This window comes from Gallus gallus, chromosome 6 (genome assembly GCF_016699485.2).
Source record: "Gallus gallus isolate bGalGal1 chromosome 6, bGalGal1.mat.broiler.GRCg7b, whole genome shotgun sequence".
Taxonomy (NCBI): Eukaryota; Metazoa; Chordata; class Aves; order Galliformes; family Phasianidae; genus Gallus; species Gallus gallus.
Window position 1 is genome coordinate 23,784,630 of NC_052537.1, and position 12,659 is coordinate 23,797,288.

The 12,659-nt window shown below is 51.9% G+C and overlaps 1 long non-coding RNA gene across 1 annotated transcript; it reads right to left on the minus strand.

Annotated features, from left to right (window-relative positions):
- Positions 1 to 4,605: 4,605 nt before the first annotated feature.
- On the minus strand, positions 4,606 to 12,352 carry LOC107053712. The gene is made up of 6 exons (XR_005860813.2): positions 11,253 to 12,352; positions 9,022 to 9,114; positions 8,390 to 8,450; positions 6,265 to 7,642; positions 5,552 to 5,713; positions 4,606 to 4,769 (listed from the first exon to the last, which is right to left on the minus strand). It is a non-coding gene; the product is annotated as an uncharacterized LOC107053712 (long non-coding RNA).
- Positions 12,353 to 12,659: the final 307 nt, after the last annotated feature.

Here is a 12,659-nt window from a genome sequence, read left to right on the forward strand (position 1 = left end):
CACCCATTTTGCCATGGACCCGTCTGAGCATCTCCCAGCTTCACATCTGGGGCTGTTCCCTGTAGTGAGGGTAGATTCGAGCCATGCCCTGCAGCCCCAGCTTCTTGGAGGGGTTATTCTCTTTGTCTCCTTCTCCCTTTTCCAGATCTGACTTAAAACAGAGATCAGGATGACTCGCAGAGAGCAAAGATCCCATGACTGTTTCCCCAAGAGCCAGGATATTAGTCCTTGTATCCTGGCCATATTCCAGCTCGGGAAATTACCTTCTGCCTCCCCAGTCCCCCCTGTGGTTTCAATTGGATGCAGGCTTCTTCGTGCTTTTGCTGAAACTGCTTTATGCAGTGAAGCAGCTGCTGGGAGGTGGGTGATGGGCTGATGAGGTGATGAGGTGCACCTTGGGGTGCTGGGGCAGAGCACAGCGGAACAGGACCGCTGCTGCCCCCAGCGCTGCTCCTGGCCCCAAACCAGGCTCTGCCCCTAAGCTCAGATGCCTCTTCTCCCCTTTCCTGCTGCAGACCCAGACGGATTTTGCTTTGCTTTCCAGCACGTTGCTGGCCAGGCACCATGCACTTGCTTGCTTTCCTTGTACACACCTGGACACTGGTTCCATCTTCCCTTTGTGTACTGCAAAATAACTCTGAACTTCGGGCCACTGCAGGACTTGTCCGTGTGGTAACAGATGTGGGAGAATGGGCAGGAGGATGGATGGATGGATGGATGGATGGATGGATGGATGGATGGATGGATAGGTGAATGGATGGATAGGTGAATGGGATGCGTGGTGCCACTGTGCCTGCAGTGCCAGCTCACAGCAGCAGTTGAGAGCACAGCCTGCCTAAAGAGGTAGGAAGACAGAAGAGACCCTGCTCCACCCTAAACCCTGAGGCTTGAGCTCTGCCCACGGTGGGACCCATTTTACACAGCTTCATCCTATGGAAGGCACCAGTGCACCCCACCTGCAGAGCCACCCAATGCTGTGACACAGAGCAAATCCCAGCAGCCAGCAACCCTGGCACGGGAACCAAACCCCAGAGGTCTCCAGGCAGAAATTCTTCAACCTTGAGTTAAAAATGCAACACTGTCGAGCAGCCAGAGTTTGTGCTGTGCTCTTTGCCAGAATCTATACAAGCAAATTACTTTACTGTCAGGAATACAACAGGAGACAGAGAGAGAGAAATCCCCTGCCTGGGCACTCCAGAGACAGACCCGGAGTGTTCGGATTAATGCAGCCATCTCGCTGACATCCCCCGACATCTGGGGAATGCAAAAAATAGAGCAGTAAACCCTTAAAGTCATTGAGTAGATGTGATTTGTGGATAAAATATAATATACAGTGAAAGGTGGGGACAAAATGGCCTTTAATGAAGTGTCTTGGAGGAAATCCTGTGTGTTTGAGCGCGTGCATCGAGGGGAGGTGTTTATACCCACACACACATGCTTTTACACACCTCTAGATCTGTAAAATGCGCCATTGGGAGCACAGCAGCAGGACCCTTGCTCCCCTCCAGCGGCACACCCCTAAAGCAGGCACCCCAATCCCGCTCCGTCACGCACTGCTGCTCAGGTTTAAGCTGGAAGCTGGAGGAGAGGCTTATTTTAGAAGCAAGTTGTTTTTGCAGTGGAGCAAAGGCGAGAGGGGAGACAGAGGGATCGTTTCAAGGGAAACCCCCTGAGCACAGGCCCAGGCTAATTTTAGGAGCCAGATCATCCTGGATCCGTGACAAGGGACTTGTGGGGACAGCACAGCAGCAGGAACGGCCGTGTATGGACTGCTGCTGAGAGCCAGGTGGGAGCGCTTTGGCAGCATCCAGCTCACCGCTCCGTGCCTCACTTTCCCCGTCCCCAGGTGGGGATGCTGCTTCTGCATTGCTGAAATAGTGACATCCCTCCCTGCAGCCTGCTGAGCTAGGAGCTAGCCCTACCCCAAGCTGATCTATAACTAATTCACTTACAACACAATTGCAATATTGATTCCCAAACTGCTTTGCAGACAGTGCTAAAACGCGCGGGTGCGTTCAGTGGGGAAGAGGCTGACAAAGAGCTGCGATGCGGGGAGAGCATGGGTCAGCACCCGCATTTGTGGGGGAGGATGGGGTGATCCCAAAGGGACTCTGGGGGACACTGCCATCCCCCTGCCCTGCTTGCACCGCAGCCCTAAGGGTCAGTCACGTTGCTGTAGCAAAGGCTCAGCTCAGCTGGAGGAAAGTTCCACTTGGACAGAGCACAGCAGAGGGGAAAAGTGATCTTAAACTGGCAAAAATAGAGCATCGGCCTCATATAATTTCTGTGAAAACAAGATTTATTGAAGTTCTGTCTGTGGAAATCACTGTACTGTGGAACATTCAACGCATGGATTCGATCACTGACTCATACCCTACTACATTTTTCATTAGGAAAAAATATTGGCTGGGAAAGTTTGACCTCATAATCTCTGCATTTTAAACAATAACCAAGGAAAACAAAAGTGACGGGCTAAGGCGGTCTCTTCCATCTCAGCACTTCCCTAGGCAGGAGCTGAAATTTGCTGTTCAGGATCAGAGCTGTCTGATGTGACCCCTGGTGACCAGAACCTTCTGGATCTGATGGTCATTGGCCACATCCACCCAATGGACCCCCAGCATGGGTACCGTTGGAGGACGGAGCCAGATGAGCAACATTTCAGAAAGCTGGGCTCCATTTGCAGCATAATTTGGGGCCGTGAGCCCGTTCAAGTGGGAGCTGCAGGGAAACCAAAGATAACCCCAATCTGAGACACAACTTCTCACCTTTCTGTAACAAGAGCTGCCCACCCTGACACCAGTACAGGTCAAGCAGATGAGCACATGCCATCCAGGAGAGCTGTGGTTTCCACCTTAGGTATGGTCAAGCCGGGGTGGCTGGAGCCTCAGCTGCTGCTCCACCACGACCCCTTTCAAGTAAATTCCTGTTTTATGGTCTAAATAAATTAACCTCCATTGATTAGAGGTTCCTGGTGTTTTTAATGTGTCATAATCAGGTACCAGGATGGATTTTCCTCTCTAAATCACAGTTCCAAAGGGCTTTGGACGTGGTGCTCTCACTGTTTGATGTGTGACACATTTAGAGACCACAAGGTTCAGGTCCCAGTGTGACATCAGCCTGCTCCATGCTGCTCTGTGCCCCTGTGCATGCTTCCCACCTCCTGAAACCCTCGGCTCTCTTCATGTAACTGCCAGAGCCCCCCATCACCCTGCAGCAAACACAAACTCAGGAAAGCCAGAAGCCTATGGTGACCCCCTCTTTGATTCTTCTTCAATTCATGCACTAGGTCTGCACAGAAAGAGGCGATGATCTCCAGCTTCCTGTGATTGAGGTTCATGATGAGTTCATCTCCAACAATGACATTCTACTGATGGAGATGAACCCATCTTAGAGATGCAAGCTCCATCAGAACCCCAATGACCTTCCAGTGATGGAGATGAAACCATCTTGAACCCCCAGTATTGTAAACTGGAAGTCATCCTTCTTCCCATGCGATCTAATGCACAAATCAAAGAAGAATCAAAGAAAGAGGACACAGCAGGCCTCTGGCTTTCTTGACCTTGTCTTTTGCTGCAAGTGATTCCACTGATGGCAATGAACTCATTTCAGAGACCTCATCTTCCAAAGGTGAAGATTCATGATGGAGATGAACCCATCACAAACCTCCATCATTTGAAATTGGAGCTCGGAATTCATTGATGGAGATAAACCCATCTTAGAGACCCGAGCTCCACTAGAACTCTCCCACCCTGCTGGATGTCCCTATGCCAGCCCATTGTTGGAGCTCAGAGAACCTCTTGTGCGAAGTGATGCACTGGGCAAGGAGGTTTGGGAGAATGCTGCTCCCAGGCATGACTGAATGAAACCTTTCTCCCATGCGTAGAGGAAGAGGGGTTTGTAACAACCCTAATGGGCTTGGATCAGTGAGAAGAGCTGCCTGCCTTCTGGGCAGGTTTTCTGTCTTTTCCTTTATCGCCACAGATCTCGGGGCCCTTTCTAACCATTCATCTGATACCAGGGAGAGAATTCCTCTCCACCCCCTCTCTGGCTCTCAGCATCTCTCTTGCAACTTTGCCGAGGACCCTTGGTTTGATTTCCAAGTTCTGACACAGTCATTAGTTACAAAGAGTGATTAGTTTGGTTGTTGTCGTTAAGTCATTTTTTAAATGGCTCCAGGCGGCATCAGAGAACAAAGAAACAAAATACCCGTGAAAAGAGTTAATCACAAATTACTAATTATTCCCCCCCTCCCTTTGCGCTCCTTCCTCCCCAAATCATGAAATATTATCCCCATGAAGAAAGGAAAAGGTCTGTCCATCCGTGAGCCCTTCACGGATTTTATACACCTAATTCATCAAACAAGAAGCACTTCCTGATTGTCCGGGATTATTTGGAGAGATCTCCTGACCCCGACCCACCCGCCAAGAGCCACGGTGAAGGGCGAAGGCGGTGATTTACATGTCCCTATCACCATCGCAGCCCTGAGGAGGGGACATTGCAGCCCTCATACCCCTGCCAGCTCCCTCCAAACCCCCGCTCCCCAGACTCCAGGCATTTCAGGACCCACTCGGATTTTACGGGGCTGCCAATTTCAAACACGCGGAGTGCTTTGAACACAGCGCCACGCATGCTGTTTGGGTTTTCATCTTTATTTACTGCAAGATCTTTAATTCCTCTTTCCAGCTGAGATGTACGTGATGTGAGACGGGTCTTGAGCTCACGGGAGCACAACCAGAGCAATGATGGGGAAGGCATGAGACTCCAGGATCCTGTGGATTTTCACAGAGTCATTTGAGTTGGGACCCTTAAAGGCCATCTGGACCCACTCCCCTGCGGCAAAGAGGGACTCCTACAGCTCCATCAGGTGCCCAGAGCCCATCCAGCCTGACCTTGGGTGTTTCCAGGGATGGGGCACCACCACCTCTCAGGGCAATCTGCGCCAGCACCTCACCACCCCATTGTAAAACATCTTTTCCTTATATCCAGCCTAAATCACCCCTCTTTTAGTATGAAACCATTTCCAGGGCAGACAGAGCTTGTCCTGTTTGCCTAAAAACTAAAATGGATGCAGGAAGGAGACCATAAGGGAATATGGAAATGCATTCGAATTGATAGGATGAAGTTAACAGGATCAAGAACAAATAGAATGACTCAAATAGGATAAAAGTGCCAGAGGCAATGCTGGAGGGATTGCTGCTGGAGTAGCAGCACAGCCAAGTTCATCCTCGGCCATTCCCATGGATTTAGGAGCTTTGGGTAGGATTTTTTTTTTCTGTCAATGACTCAGTTGAAATAATGTGTGAGATTCTTGGGTTTGCTCCATGCCTGCTTGGCACAGCCTTGGGCCTGGCTCCTATTAATGGCATCATCCCATCACCCAGCAACGCTGCTCCGGCTACGGGGTATCCAGAGAGGTGCCTACATGCGGGTTGGGGTGATGAATTTGCAACAGCTATGTTTGCAGACATGTTTTAATGTTTACGTGACAGGCTCCATCCTGATTCAACAAGCATGCTGACAGCCAGGCTGTGCTCCAAGCACACGCTCCCACCTTGTTGGCTATCGCGGAGTTTCTGCCCACACTGGAAGGAAAGCAGGCACTTTGTGGTTTGAGTACTGCATCCTTTTGGCAGATCCCACAGCCCCCCCAAAGACAACAGGGAGGGACCATAGAAGTGACGCTTGGGATGTGCTGGCTGTTTTTCCCCAACAGCTATACCAAAAATAAATAAATAAATAAAATAAAACAACAAGAAAAATATAAATATATACCAGTATGTTGCAAAGCATCTTTTTTCCATACCAGCTCCCAGTTTGGGTTCTGCGGCTCAGCATAGTATAGACCCAATTCCCCATGTTCCATAGATGGTGGGGATCCCAAGAGTAGCCTTCACCCCACTGCCTTGGCTCCCCTACCCAGCACCAGATCCAAGGCAGAATTTCACCCAGCTTAGGAGCTGGGCTGAGTCCACTGCCTAGGCAAGGTGGCTGCAGGCCACCAGCTAAAATAGCTGCTTGTCATCATCTCTTTTGTCCAGCCTGCAGGCTGGCATGACCTGCCCCCGCGCTCCCTTTGGGATCCTTTTACAGCAGGACCTTCATCTTTCCCTTCATTCCTCCCTTCCCTCTGCCACCTGCTGACCACAGCAGCCCCTTGCCCTGGCTCTGGGTTGCGTTGAGGCTCCCTCTGCAGCAGGCTGCCCCGCTCGGGTGACTGCAATTCCTCCCAGGTCAAGGAGCTGGCGGGGTGGGGGTGCTACTTACACCAGGCATGGGGTAGCACAGGGCAACGGAGGTGAGCTGCTCAAGGCTTGTACTGTTGTCTTCTGCCATGGCCGGGAGATGGACATCAGCAGGTCCTATCGGTGTCAGCAGGTCGTTCTCTTTCCATTTAGAAATGAGTTGTTACACTGAAAATAATTGACCCTTAATGCCAGCTGCAGGGACTGGAGCATGCATTTCCATGAGGTTATGCTCCTTCCAATCCATCTGCTGTCCCTCTGCCCAGCTCAGATGTCTCTCCCCTGCTCTCAGCTTTCAGAGACACCCCAGTTAAACCCAGGACATGCCTTTAGACTTCCCCACCACCACTCCACAAACAGGATCGAGGTCAGGAATGGTGATACGTCACCACGTGTCCCTCTGTGAGTCAGGAGGGACCGGGGAGAGGGCTCAGGCCCCTAAGTATCTGTCATCTACGGAGTACAGCACTTGTGTTAATGTCACAAAAGCAACATTCTCACTTCATCTGAGCCTTGTAAGGGCCATTTCCCACCTCCATCCCCTGGTTGTCCCCCATTGCTTTGCCTTGGGCACACAGCCCACAGCCTCTGGAGAGGCAAGGAATGGCAACACGACCATTACTGTGTGTTTGGGCTTCCCCCAGCCTGCTGGCACCAGTCCTTCCCTACTAACCTGTACCCATCCTGCCCCACGTGTCCATTCTCAGCAAGCAGCTGTCAACAGCTCTGAGCATGGTGGTGGACAGGGAAAGCCCCCTTGAGGATGTACAGTAGGATGGAGAGAAGAAATACAGCTACTGGTGGAGTGACAAGCAGCCTTGTCCCCCAGTAGCATTTCTTTCAAGAAAAAGAAGTCATGAAAACAGGAATGGAGTTGGAGAGCTAGCATAGAAAAGCCAGGATTCATCTCATCAAAGCCATAGCAGAAACCTCCTATGTTCAATAGTTTCCAGGGAGAGGATGGCAGCCACCTTCCCACCCTGCCCCTCTGCCTCTCCTACATGGCAATGCCACACAGGAACATCCCGAAGGCGAGCACGGCATGGGGCCAGGCTGGCAGCAGCGAGCAGGGCAGCTCCAGCCCTCCACAGGTGCAGGGCTTCATGGGCCATACAGCTGTACAATGGCTGAGCTATTGTGATAGCCTCATTTTCCCCATCTCATCTCTGCCCTTTTATCCTCAGTGCCTTCGCCCAACAGGATCGCTCACCTGGTTCCACTGGCACGATGTGTGCCAACACAGAGCAGGCTTCAGCCCCGACAGAGGGCATGGCACAAGGCAGAACCGAGGGCGGGCGGCTGCAGCAAAGCGAGAAGAGCTGATTTACATCCACTCCGCTTTGTTCCAGCAGAGCTGAAGTGCTGGTTGTTCTGTACTGGGCCCATCGTGGCGCAAGATCCTGCCAAAGCAGGAGAGGGATGTGCGGTGGAAAGCGTATCAGGGGTGGTATTGTCTACACACAAATGCTCAACTTTATGTACTTTTAACTAGAGGTGTAACAGATGGTTGCATTTCGGTCCAAGCAGCGGAGAGCCATGCCCATTCCGGCTGGAGCCAATCAATCCCACCACCCTGGGGAACACGGCAAGCTGAGCTTGGAAGCGTGGCTGCCAGCAACCAGAGGAAGGCTCCGTGCAGGCAAACGTGGGCTGCTGCCATGCGAAACCAGGGAAACGGGATGCGGGAGGCATGGAGGCAGCCAGCAAAGCACAGAGCTGCAGCCTCCTCTGATGGACCAGTGCGGGGAGGGGAAGGCAATGAGGCTGTTATGGGGGAGAGGGCAGCTTTGGGAAGATGCTATGCTGGTGGTCACTTGTTTCTGTGGAGCTCTGAGGCTGATGGAAGAGGACATGAGGCTGCGAAGGTGTCTAAGCTTGGTTAATTTAGGAAAGTGCTATCTGGGTTGTAGGTAGTTGGGTGATGGAGACACACAATCCGGTGCCAGTTATAGGAAACAGAGCTGGGAGCTTACAGCCAGGAGGAGTTTCTGCCAGAACAGCCTTCAGTATGACCAAGAGTGAGGGAAAGAGCCCAAGAGTGGAAAAGCACCATCCCCTCCTTATTCCTCAGGACCATCAACCAGAGTGATGGAGATAGCCACTCACCTGCTGGGTAGGCCCCATATTTCCCAATAGGGCTGACTTACCCTCATGGCACGTAGGGCTGGATACACTCGTGGGTTCTGCTGGCTCTTCCAGACCCCATTTCTAGGGTAGAATATCAGCATCACCACCTCCCCACATATCTCCCCAGGCTGTATGGGCATTGCTGCCTGCCTTTGGGTCACCCACATCAGCTTCCCGCATTGTTCTCCCATCAGCAACAAGGAGCACTTGAAATACAACTCTGCCATTTTCCTGGGACATGGCTTTATACTAAGAGAGAAGGGAAATCATACTGACAGAGGTAATATTTCCCCATGCCACCACCTCCCCTCTGCTGGGGAACCTACAAGGCTGAAGCGCAGTGGAACCGATCCCACAGCTGGTTTGGGGGTGCTCAGCAGACACCCCGGTTTGGGAGGTGCTCCTGGGGATGCGGTCTCAGGGGCTGTGTGTTACAGCAGCACAGTGCATCAGATCAGGAACTGCAATGGGAGGTCGCGGGGAAGAAAGTGATTTTGCTTAATGGCTTCTGGAGACTGAGGGATTTGGGGAAATCACTGGAATCACAGGTCCTGGTGGGATACCCATCTCTATTTCAGAGCTGTCAATGCCACGCAGCCAAAAAGCAGAGGAGAGGGATGAAAATCAGGCTTGCTTTATCTTTACCACTCACCCTGGGTGGTTTGTCCATAAGCATCTGCTCATCTTCAAGGGTGCCTCTCAGGGTAGGAAAGCCACACGTGGGCGCAGAACTGCCCCTGAGGTCCTAAGCAAATAAAATGAAATAAAATGAACGAGGACAATTTGCAAAAAGACAGTGAAGCAGTGAGACTGGGGGACCCCAGGAGCCCGCCCAGCAGGGCAGCACGCAGCCCCAGGCCGGAGGCTCGGGGGTTGCTTTTGGGGGACACACCTGCACCAAGCGCTGCCCATCCCCTGCACTGGGGATAATCCATCGGGGGCTGTCAAACAGAAAAGCATCAGCTCTCCCCCACCGCCCAGAGGAATTTGGGGAGGGGTGGGGGGGAGAAAAAGCAAAACTTCTCCATCTGATTGCCACTAATAACAGAAACAGCACTGGAAATATGCAAAGCAAGCAGAAATCTGGCTAAGCAGAAGTTTTCCACGAGGCATCAGGAAGTCTCTAGATTGCCACCGGTGCCTTATGGAGGGGTGCGTGTGCTTTCTGTCCACACCAGTTCCAGTCACTGCAGCCATCAAACATTTTTTAATAGGAGCATTAACTTAAGAATAGCTAACAGTAATATTCCTAGCTGTGTGGAAACAGCATTTTATTAAATGCTTCACACAGATTTTGTATAATAAAGATGAATATATTATATCCTCTGCCTCCCCCAGAGTGAAACAATAATAGGAAAATAAAAAAAAAGCCAATAAAGTGAAACATAAATAGAACATAATGGGACTAGTAGCGAACTGAACTGACTATATAACATCTGCTATTGTTTGCCTGGCAAACGCAAACAAGGGGAGAAAGCAAGAAGGATTTTAACAGCCCTAACCTCCATCCCCTGTGCTGCAGGACAGCGGCGCTGATGGAACAGCACAAGACTTGCAAACCCAGCCTTGAACAGACGTGAGCAAAAACATTCTCAGGTCTGGAGAGTTCTCGATGCAAACACCCATTTTTTAGGTTCCCAGAGCCCTAAGAGGGGACCGATGACTGCCACCCCATCAGCTGAGCAGGAACAAAGCCACGCAAGCGGGCAACAAATCGTGCCAATTGAAGAGGTACAGAAAGAGACGACGTTTATGGGCAAGGCCTCAGCTGGCTCCCGTATATCATAGGCAGGGAGCGCCCGCCTGCATGCGGGACCTTTGTGGAGACAGGGATAGCAAAGGGATCACACTGTGAGCAGGGGGCGGGGGGAAGGAGGAAGAATTGCTGCCCAGCTCCCAGGTGCCGGAACCCGGGGCTCAGCATCTGCACTGCTCAGTCTGCTTGGGCACAAACTTAAATCATAGCCACGCTGGTACAGGCGGATAGCAGAAGCGGCTGGAAGCTGGGGGAAAGGAGAGAAGAGCTAAACGCCTATAAAAGTCATTTTCCCTTTTATTTGTTGTCTTCCTTGTAATGATCACACCATGTTTCCTATCTATTTTTGCAGTAAGTTGTGCGCGGGTCTCAGGAGGCCCCCGGATGACTTATTATTAACGATGCCTTCTTATTATGGATGGTGATTTATTATCAGAACGATTCTATTTGTACCGGGTATGCCGTTTTGCTGCCAGCACAAAGCTCTGACCATCTTCAGAGCAAAAGGTCGTGTTCCTGCAGCACGGCGTGCCCAGCTCTGTGACGCTGAGCTGCAGATCACGGGCGTGCACAGGGCAAAAAGGCAAAGACCACAGGGAGAGCAGCCCCAGAGCACCTCACAGCTCAGGTAGATGGGCACCGCTGCCCCTGCAGTTCAGCATCACCCCTCCCCACATCCCCACATAGAACGAGGTCAGCATTTAAGGATCTGTTATAGGTCTTAAAGAAAATCTGTATCTGCTATGGTTTGAATCTTGCACTACCGACCAACAAACGTTTAACCTCCAGAAATTGAAGTCACTTTTCTGCTCCGCACAAGAACTCACGGACGCTCGCTTGAGCTGCAATAAGGGATTTTGGCAATAGGTTAGCAGGGCACTGGAGGCCTTTAACACCGCTCTTAGCTGGAACTAAAAGAAGCCGCAGGAGCAGGTACGCTGCTTGCTGACCTGAAAAAAGCAGGATTTAGGTGCGGGTGAGGGGAAGCTCGTGGAAAACAGCCCCACGGGCCGGGACAGCCCGAAGTCAGCCGGGCAGGGGCTGTCGCACCGGGCCGGCCCCGATCCCTCGGCGTTCCCCTTCCTCCCTCTAGCGGCTGCTTCCCCGCCCCGACGGGCTCCGCTCACCTCCGCTCCGCTCCGGGCCCCCCGCACACACACCGCAGCCATCCCGGGCTGAGTCAGGACACGAGCAGCAGCCGCACCATCCACTTCACACTCCTTTTGAACGCTGTTATTTCTGCTTTTAATGCCTCCCCCTTCTGGGCCTTACCCCCCTCATTAGCTCTAACTGAGGACACTTGTGGGTCCCGGTTAAGCTGCAGCACAGCTGCAGATGTGGGGTCCTGAGTGCTTTCGGTCGCATCCAGGCAGGATCCGGCCCCACGTGGCGCTGCAGATTTGGCATCAGCAAAGAGTTTGTTTCCGCACCTGTAAAAAGCAGCAGAACTAAGTAGACCCCGAGGAGATTTCAAGCAGAAAAATGGGAGAGATCTAGAGGCTGTTCACTACACATGCTTTACTGAGTGCCCAGGAAAAAAAAAGAAAAAAGAAAAAGAAAAGAAAAGAAAAGGGGGAAAAAAAAGCCCAGGCAGCAAAGTGCCAGCACTGCAATGGTCGTACATCAGCTGGAAAAGAGCCCCGGGTGCAGGCAGGGCCATGTGGGAACTCATTGCACAGGGTGCCGTGAACTGAGCGAGGCAGAGAAGGGAGATGGCCTGGCCCTGAGATGCTCAGAGGTGGAACTGCTGAAGATGAGACACTTCTGCAGTGATATTAAACCTCAGAGTTCGGAGTTTAAGTTGCTTTCTGAGCGGGGATTGGGGGAATGTCAAGTAGAGGTCTGTCACATAGAGATTTTTTCACCCCAGCCTCCTGCAGGGAGCTCCTCTCTCTCCCCATCACACCAAGGTGCAGTGCCCAAGCCAGGAGCCAGCCCAGCCCCACAGCAGTGTTGGTACAGGCACACCATAAGCCAAGAGCAGCTATTGCACAGTGTGGGTTGGGAGAGGTTTGGGAAGCCTCTGAGTGCAAAATTAAGATCTGGTGAGGGAAACGGAGGGTGTGAGAAGAGGAAAGCAGGGTTAGGGAGCAGGGAGGGGTGCTACACGGCACTGCAGTTTGGAAGGGAAAGAACAGCTGCCAGCTGAGGGCTTGCAAACTCACCCACATGTGATTTCAAAGACATATGAAGTACTGTTTGACCCTGCTGCTCGCTGCTACCCCCACATTTCAGGTCCCCAGAGGGACGAGGACAGTAAGCCTAAAGTGAAGGGATTGATTTTAGGGGCAGTCGTATTTTAATTCCTTGTAGCATTTTATCACTGAGGGAAGAGTTGAATTCTGCCCTAAGAAATCCCCGGGGGCTCAAATCTGGTCCATGCTTGCTCCCCAGCCAGGTGGAAGGGTGACACAACTGGGCATGGCCAACCCGTCACTGCAGCAGTATCGGTGTCCTGAACTCCATAGGACTGTCCCTGGGTGCTGTTCCCATCATGTCCCATCAGCGGCCCAACAGAGATGGTTGGGGGGTGT